This window comes from Orycteropus afer, unplaced genomic scaffold, assembly GCF_000298275.1.
Source record: "Orycteropus afer afer isolate SDZICR_OR568_19922 unplaced genomic scaffold, OryAfe1.0 scaffold00313, whole genome shotgun sequence".
Lineage (NCBI taxonomy): Eukaryota > Metazoa > Chordata > Mammalia > Tubulidentata > Orycteropodidae > Orycteropus > Orycteropus afer.
This window is the reverse complement of record NW_006921900.1, coordinates 4,214,227-4,224,243: the sequence shown is the minus strand read 5'-3', so window position 1 is coordinate 4,224,243 and position 10,017 is coordinate 4,214,227.

Here is a 10,017-nt window from a genome sequence, read left to right as displayed (position 1 = left end):
GACTTCGTCTCACCTATTTTGGTCATGTTGTCAGAAGGGACCATTCCCTGGAGAAGGATGTCATGCTTGGTAAGGTGGAGGGTCGACAAAAGAGGGGGAGGCCTTCAACGAGATGGATTGACACGGTGGCTGCAATGATCGACTCAATTATAGCAGGGATCATGGAGCTGGCGTGGGATCAGGCAGTGTTTCGTTTTGCTGTGCATGGGGTCGCTATGAGTCAGAAACGACTCAACAGCACCTAACAACAACAACAACAACAACATATTTCTGCTCTATATCTTTATATTTCCTTTCTGCTGGAGATGACTTTTGTTGTTGTTGTTGCTCTTCTTCTAATTGTTGGAGTTGTTGGGTTATGGTTTTGATTTTAGTTCTTCTTTTTTGATGCATGTATTTATTGCTATAAAATGACCTCTAATATTGGTTTTGCTGTGTTCCAAAGATTTTGGTATGTTGTGTTTTCATTTTCATTTTCTTCTAGGAATTTTTTTATGTCACAGTTTATTTCTAATGTTACCCAATAGTTTTTTGAGCAGGGTGTTATTCAGTTTCCATATATATGATTTTTACACCCGATCTTCCTAGTATTGATTTCTAATCTGAGAAGTATTTTGATGTAGTATTTTGGTTTTTTTTTTAATTTATTAAGGCTTACTTTGTGGCCTAATATATGGTCTATTCTGAAGAATGATCCATATATGCTGGAAACAAAGGTGCATTGTGTTTTTGTTGGGTGGACTGTTCTGTATATGTCTATGAGGTCAGGTTATTTGATTGTGGGTTTTTTTTTTTTTTTTTCATCTTGTGAAATGCTTCTATTATTTATTTATTTATTTTTTAATTTTTGCAGTGTTTCCTCCCCTACCCTACCTCCCCTGGTAACCAATATAGAAAGTTTCCTTCCATATATAAACCTTTCTTTGACTTTTTACTAGAATGAACTAATACAATATTTGTCCTTCTGTGATTGACTTACTTCACTCAGCATAATGTCCTCCAAGTTCATCCACATTCTGTGGTGTTGTACAGATTCTACATTATTCTTTAGTGTTACGTAGTATTCCATTGTGTGTATGCACCATAGTTTGATTATCCATTCTTCTGTTGATGGGCACCTAGGTGTTTCCATCTTTTTGCTATTGTAAATAGTACTGTAAATAGTACTGTGATGAACATGTTGTTAGGTGTTGTTGAGTCGTCTCCGACTCATAGCAACTCTGTACGGCAGAACGAAACAGTGTCTGTCTGGTCCTGTGCCAGCCCCATGCTATACCTGAGTCCATTTTTACAGCCACTATGTCAGTCCATCTTGTTGAGAGCTTTCCCCTGTTTTGTTGACCCTCTACTTTACCAAGCATGATATCCTTCTCCAGGGAATGGTCCCTTCTGACATTATGACCAAAGTAGGTGAGACAAAGTCGGGCCATTCTTGCTTCCAAGGAGCATTCTGGCTGTACTTCCTCCAGGACAGATTTGTTAGATCTTTTAGCAGTCCATGGTACTTTCAGTATTCTTTATCAACACCACAACTCAAAAGCACTGACTCCTCTTTGGTCTTCCTTATTCATTATCCAGCTCTCATATGCATATGAGACGATTGAAAATACTCTGGTGGCATAGTGCCTAAGGCATTTGACTGCTAACCAGAGGGCTGGTGGTTCAATCTCACCAGCCACTCCTTAGAAGGAAGACTGGGCATTCTACTTCTGTAGAGATACCACCTCAGAAACCCAAGGAGGGGTCATTATGAGTTGAATTGACTCGATGGCAGTGAGTTTGTATCAGGCACACCTTAGTCCTCAAGGAGATATGTTTGCTCCTCAGCACTTGAAAGAGGTCTTTTGCAGTGAATTTTCCCAATGCAATATGTCTTCTGATGTCTTGACTGCTGCTTCCATTGGTGTTGATTGTAGAACCAAGTAATGTGAAGTCTTTGACAACTTCAGTCTTCTCTCCATTTGTTGTGATGCTGGTTGTTGGTCCAATTGTGAGGATTTTTATTATTTGGAGTGTAATCCATACTACAGACTATAGTCTTCAATCTTCATCAGCAAGTGCTTCAAGTCATCCTCACTTTCAACAAGCAAAGTTGTGTCGTCTGTGTATCACAGGTTGTTAATGAGTCTTTTTCCAATCCTGATACCACATTCTTCTTCATATGGTCCAGCTTCTTGGATTATTTTTCTCAGCATACAGATTGAATAAGTAGGTAAAAGGATACAACCCTGACACACTCCCTTACTGATTTTAAACCACACAGTATCCCCTTTCTGTTTGAACTACAGCCTCCTGTTCTATGTGCAGGTTCCTCATGAGCACAATTAATGTTCTGGAATCCTAATTCTTGTCAGTGTTACCCATAATTTGTTAGGATCCACACAATTGAATGTTTTTGCATAGTTAGTAAAACACAAGTAAACATCTTTCTGGTATTCTTTGCTTTGAGCCAAGATCCATCTGACATCAGCAATGATATCCCTCATACTACGTCCTCTTCTGAATCCAGCTTGCATTTCTGGAAGCTCTCTGTCAGTATACTGCTGCAACTGTTTTTTGAATTATCTTCAGAAAGATTTTACTTACATATGATATTAATGATATTGTTTGATAATTTCCACATTCTGTGGGATCACCTTTCTTTGGAATGGATACAAATATGGATCTCTTCTAGTCAGTTGGCCAGGTAGCTGTCTTCCAGATCTCTTGGCATAGCCAAGTGAGTGCCTCCAGCAGGGCACCTGTTTGTTGAAACATCTCAGTGGGTATTCCATCAATTCCTGGGGCCTTGTTTTTCACCAATTCCTTCAGTTCAGCTTTGGCTTCTTCCTGGGTGATGTCATGTGTCTTAACTTAGGTTGTTGTCTTCCATTGTTAGTTTTCTGTCTGAAGGACTCCCGTTAGCATTTCTTGTTAGTTTGATCTGGTTTTTACAAATTCCTTAATTTCTGTTGTCTGGAGATGTCCTAATTTCACCATCGTATTTGAGGGACAGTTTTGCTGGATATATAATTCTTGGTTGGCAATATTTTTCTTTCAAGGTTTTATATATGTCATACCATTGCCTTCTTGCCTGCATGATTTCAGCTGAGAAATCACAGCTTAAAATTACTGGTTGCCCTTTGTAGGCAATATTTTGTTTGTTCCAACTACTGTCAAGATTCTTTCTTTGTCTTTGGTTTTGGAAAATTTGATTATGATATGTCTTAGTGACTTTCTTTGGGGATGTATTGTGAATGGGCTCATTGAGCTTCTTGGGTGGTTAACTTTTCATCTTACATGATATTAGGGCAGTTTTCTGCTAGCAAGTCTTCTATAGTTTTCTCTGTGGGTTATTTTACTTATTTTTTTGGTCTCTTCCTTTTCTGGAATTCCATTCGCATGTAGATTATTTCTCTTGATTTAATCCCACATGATTCTTAGGTTTTCTTCATTCTTTTTTCTGGTTTTTCCTCTTACAAATGGATATCAAGGGATTTGTCTTCTAGTGGACTGATAATTCTTCAGTTGATTTGATTCTACTCTTTTGTCTCTCTCAAGTATTATCTATCTCTATAATTTTAATGTCAACCTTTTGGATGTCTAATTGCTGTTTTTGTATGGTTTTTAATTGTCTATTTATTTTGTCACTTTGCTCTTGTATTGTTTTTTTGAATTCTTCTAGGGTATTGTCTATTTTTTCCTTGATTTTCTTTGTGGTTTCCTTCAGCTCTTGGAAGGCCCTGTATATGATAGATATATATTTTTAAATTACTTATCAGGTAATTCTAGTACCTGTTATTCCTTGGGGAGGTTTCCTAGTTCTTTATTTTGGTAACTTACTTATGCTGTCTTATTTCTTTGCATTGAAGTTGTCTCTGAGACATTTTGGAATCGTTTTTGTTTGTTGATTATGTATTAGTTTGTGTCACCCTGATTTGTTTTTGTATTGCTTTGTTTGAATATATCCAGGCAGATGAGGCAGGAATGCTTCTTTGGTTGCTAGTTTGCAGCACTGGGGCACTCCTCACTGTCTCCAGATGGATGGAGTAACTGGTGGGAATGTGGGCTTAGGTGTCTGTTGGTAATGAAGAGGAGATATGGGTAGGAAGAGCGAGTGATGTCCACAGTCTGTTGTTGATCCAGTGATGCAGGCACAGGTGGTGACACTTGCCTGTTGGGTGAGGTGGTAGGTGTAGTAGATGTGGCTGACTAGTGGGAAATTAACGTCTGCCTCCTGTTGGATGAGGCAAGAAAAAAAGAATAAAAAGATTTAAAAAGAAGAGGGTAGATGAAAAGAAAATTGGGTAAAAATAAAAGCAGCAGAAGAGGGAGAAATAAAAAAGGAAGAAAAGGTAGAAAAAAGGGTGTGGGGAGACTGGTGCAGTTAGGGTCAGCTGGCAGTAGTGGCAACAGGGGTCTGTGATATGATTCATGGAAACTTGTACCCATGGAGTGGGTGGGGGCCTGGCATGTGTGAGTACCTCTGACAGAGGAGGCCATAGTGACACATGTCTTGGTGTGTAGTAGGAGAAAGCCAAGTCAATGACACAGACACAGGGAGGCAGAACCACAGACACTAGCCCTGTTGGCTTGGGGCACAGTGTGACAGGCGGGTGGGGGCTGTCCCTAGCCATCAGCCCCCTTGTCACTGAGAAGGGAAAGGCTAACTCTTTATTAATTTCATTTCACAGACCATTGTAGCCATCAACAAAGACCCAGAAGCTCCAATTTTCCAAGTGGCAGATTTTGGAATAGTTGCAGATTTATTTAAGGTAAGCTGGCCTTAAGAAAGATGACTATTACCTAGGTCGTCATGTAAGAATCACTCAGTGTTGGTCAGGAATGAAGCTATTACAGTAAATTATTGTGTGTATATGGGTGTGTGTGGGAGCTCTGGTAGCATAGTGGCTAAGACACTTGCCTGCTAACCAGACGGCTGGCGGTTCAAACCCACCAGCCACTCCTCGGAAGGAAGGTTGGGCAATCCTACTTTCGTAGGATACTGCCTCGGAAACCCAAGGAGGGGTCGCTATGAGTCAGGTTTGACTCGACGGCACATAACAACAACAACAACAACAACATATGGGTGTGTATGTGTTTGCTTGGGGGTGTGTGTATGTGTGTGTATGTTGTTGTTGTTATGTGCTGTTGAGTTGGCCCCGACTCACAGCGACCCCTCCTTGGGTTTGCGAGGCGGTATCACTATAGAAGTAGATTGCCTAATCTTCCTTCCGAGGAGTGGCTGGTGGGTTTGAACCGCCAACCTTCTGGTTAGCAGTCAAGTGCCTTAGGCACTACGCTACCAGAGCTCGCTCACTCACTCTCTCTCTCTCTCTCTCACCAGTTATATCTGTACACAATTCTGATCTGATTAAAGTGAAATTTCCCTAATAGATAGATGCTGTTTATAGAATATTCTAACTTTCCCTTTAAGAAAGAATCCAAATTGCCTTAAAAGATCCATATGGCTCTTAATATCTCATGCACTACGTTATTATACATTGTAACCTAGAATTGTATTTGGCAGATACCTTAAAGAAATTCACATCAAACTCCTTCATTCAGGAATCTGCCAAGGATGCTGTATTTTCTCAAGGGAAGAGTTGGGGCTTGAGTCCAGTTGATTTGACTAAACAAGTATGCTTGCTTTTGCTGTGTTTGCAAGTTTAACAACTTCCTAACATGATGTGTATATAGGAGAACACTTACTTCCCACTCCTCAGACTCTTCACTTTTTAGGTATTTTTCCTGCCTAGCCACTGCCCTTGTATTTGCCCTCTCCATGGAAGAAACATTTTATTTGATTAGTGATATTGATGTGCACCTTCTGTATATTTGGCCATATGCAAAAGTCACAGGTCATGCATGGCTTGGCTGCTTCTTACTCCTTCTAGGCCTGCCTACAAGCTTCTTGATTACCTTGCAGAAATCACTCATGCAGGAATTGACAGTCTGAAAGTATTCAATCCTGGGAGAAGTAGGTTTGCTGGACTAAGGATATCCTCACATAGAAACATTACAAAGGCCTGCATGCTTCAGTAGAGAGGCTGCAGCCTGAGAACAGAGCCAGGGATGGTCTTCTAGCAAGAGAATTGGCCCATTACTTTGACATCACCAGCACTGTATGTGATCTAGGTGAACTAATGAGCTGTACTTTGATAGCACATCTGTACTCTGAAGCCTGTGTTTATGCTCAGTGAAGGGTGGAAGGAGGGCCCTTCAATTGCTCAGTAATGGCCCACCTGCATGCAAGGATTAGGGTGGGGCTGTTGCCCTGGGTCAGTGTAGAGCATCGTTTCCTTCAGGAGGCAAGATCTTGTTTTGGAAAGAATATTGCTTTCCTCCGGTATATTTGAGATCCTATATCCGAAATTTGGAATTCTGGTAGGTCAGGTGTTCCTGTTGCCTGACCCAGGTGTGCAAGAACAAACAGTAATGACAATCATTTGGCTACTAAGATGTCCCAGTGGGAGGGGAAGCTCGTATGAAAAAGAGAAATTTTTCATATATCTATACAAGGATAACTTTGTTCAAGTAGCAAGCATTTAGTTTATAGAGTTAAGGATAGAAAGGTAAAGATTCTTTTTATCTAAAATTGAAATTAAATATTTACTCAACAGCAACTATGTACCATGTTGACATGTTTGTACACAGGCATCTACTGTAGTTGTCATTTTTCCCTTGAGAGAATATGTTAATAATTTATAAGTAATTTTGTTTATATTAAGAATGTTTGTCTACTTCTCCTTGTGTACTGTGTATTCCAGCTCACCTGGGGGCTGACAAATATAATGGTGAGTGGTGAACAGTTGGAAATTTATAATGTTTCTCCAGTCGACCACCTGCCTTAGGGTAGGAGCATCTCTGTAGCAATTACTGATGGGACGATATCTCATAACACACACTGCCTCCTGCTTTCCAGGCAGCTCTCAGGTGTGGAGTGTGTGTGTATATTTAAAGAGGGATCTTGGTAAGAGTCCTGGGAGATTAGAAGTAGAAAGAAACCTCAGAACTCATCCAACCAGCTGATTTCCAACCTGAGATTCTCAAGTTATTTTTGGTGTTTTAAGAAGCCCACATTTGACTGTAGAAAGACTGACTGGACTGACATCACATTTCTTTACTTTTCACTAGAATTAAATGAAGGCAGTGACTATCTCATGCTGCTTAGATGTTATATATGTCTTTGATTAATACAACAGGAGAAAAGTAAATTTCATCAGTTTGGGAAAAAATTAATTAAAGATTTTGAAAATTTTATTTGAAATACTGGTTGGGTTGCAGCCTCCCATTTGTTATTACATGAGTAACAAAAATCACGTGCATCCTTTGTAAGTTGTATGTGTCTCAGAGAAATGTGATCTAGGTAAATTACACAGCAGGTTATTGGTACAATGCCTCTCTCTGTCATCACTCTGCCTTTCTAGCTTGTCAGGTACTACAGCCATGTGGTTTAGCACCATTCTTATCCCTTAGATAAAGTGCAGTATAGGCATACCTGATTTTATTTTGCTTTGTAGATTTTGCATTTTTTTTTTTAACAAATTGAAAGTTTGTGGCAACTCTACCTCTAGCAAGTCTACTGCCACCATTTTTCCGACAGCATAGGTTCATTTCATGTCTCTTTGTCAAATTTTTGTGATTTTCACAATATTTCAAATTTTTTCTTGATGCTGTTGCACACTTGATAAATTACCAAAACCCAAAACTAAACCCATTGCCATTGACTCAATTCCAACTAATAATGAAACTATAAGAGAGGGTAGAACTGCCCAATAGGGTTACCAAGGGTATAAATCTTTACGGAAACAGACTGCCTCATCTTTCTCCTACAGAGCGGCTTGTAGGTTCAAACCACTGACCTTTTGGTTAGCAGCCAAGTGTTTAACCACTGTGCCACCAGGGCTCCTTTTAATAGACTACAGTATAGTGTAAACATAACTTTATATGCACTTGGAAACCAGAAAGTTCGTGTGACTCACTTAACTGCAATATTTGCTTTATCGTGGTGGTTTGGAACCACACCCGCAATATCTCTGAGGTGTGACTGTAAAAAGGACTGCACTTTTTGACAGATTGTAGGAAATTAGATGATACCTATCAAACTATTTTCTCAGCTGAGATCAGAATTAGAGTGCTGTTACTCTGATACATGTGGAGTTGCTTTGATTTGGAATCAACTTGATGGCAACTGGTAAAAGATGAATGTTATAGTAATTCAGATTGACAGAGTGGTTTAATGAATATACTCCTCAGTGGGGCCACCTCTGTCTTTTAAAATCAATTATTTAGAAATATAACAACATTTTAAAATACAATTATATTTGTGAAAAATTATGAGTGAAAATTGGCATTATCTGTTTTGGATTAAGATCTTAATTAAAGAAGATATGACTATAAATCAGATAATAGCTATGCCAAAAGACATTTCTTTACACTAAATTTTTTTGGTGAAAATTTTAAATTATAAGCTGCATCACAAATTACAAGTATATGTATTTATTGACTAATAATTCTCTAGGGTATATTTTATTCACCAAATTTAATCATATCTGGGGTAAAAATTATAGGCATTTTATTCTTTAATATTCTTTCACTTCATCTTTCAACAATCATATGAGCAAAGTTTTTTTTTTTTTTTTAAATGTAACAAGTAAGTTTTGTGCTTAAGAACTTTGACTCAAATTCTGTCTTAGCTACCAAAATAAAACCACTGCCATCGAGTCAATTCTGACTCTTTGGGTTTCCGAGGCACTAAATCTTTACGGAAATAGATTGCCCAGTCTTCTTTCCATGGAGTGGCTGGTAGGTTTGAACTGCCAACCTTCTGGTTAGCAGTCAAATGCCTTAGGCACTATGCCATCAGAACTCCTTGTCTTATTTCTGATCTTTGGGGGAGACATTCAGTGTTTCACTATTAAGTGTGTTGTTAGTTGCGGGTTTTGCATAGATGGCCTTTATCAGATTGAGGAAGTCCCTTCTCTTTTATTCTTAGTTTGTTAAGTGTTTTTGCCACTTATCTTTTTAAACTTTCTTTTTCACCTCTCCCTAACACAGCTATTGTCTACAGTCATTCTAATCTCATTATCTCTGTAATGTGGATTGTGTATCTCTCCCTCCTCATTTTTTGTCCAGGATATTTTTCTTTTCCATGTTGATGATCTGGATTTCCTTAATCTCCACTTAACCCTCCTTCCTTAGAACTTCTGAATTTGGAGCATTTAATGCTATTCTCCTACCCAACATATGAGATTGGGTGATTGCAGGGCTATGTGTCTGCCCTACAGTTAGGGTGGGAAATTCCCTGTGGAAAGGAAGCAGGCTTCAACTTCGCTGTCTCTCATAGTGCTTACCCTGAGGAAGTACTGAAAAATGAGTGTAACATAGTTGTGATTTATGCCATAATTTGCCTGTTTTAAAATTAAAGTTTACTCTCATTTGATCTTACTGAGTAGGAAGCTCCCTCTGCTCTCTGTTACACCTAAAATAGAATAGAAATGTGAATCCAGGTCTTTCAGTGTGCTAAGGCCACCAGATACTCTGTGAGCTAGAGTTGGCATTTTCTTCTCTCTAAATAAGTTATTGTGTGGGATACTTGGAAAGTCTGATTGGTCTAGTGCAAAGGACATAGATGATGGAGAGAGTACCCTTAAACTTTTTTTTTTGTAGTGTGACAGGGGTACATTCTATAAGGGCTTTTAAAAATTATGTTTTAGTTTTGATCAAAGATTCTATAGAAGAATCCTGATCAAAAGCAGAAAAATGCAGAACAGAATTTTAAATTCTTTTGGACTTGTTGGAGCCATGGAGGGTGGATGAACCCCTGAAACTATTGCCCAGATATGATCTTTAAACCTTAAACCTTAAATCAAAAATATCCCCTGAAGCCTTCTTAAGACCAAACAGTAGATTAGCTTCACTAGTAAAAAATTGTCTGCCTTCACTGGGAGGAGGTAACTATGGGGAGGAAGTGGGAGGGGAGCTGCTGCATTGTAAATTTTGGTCAATGACATGAGACAAAGTATATGTGAACTG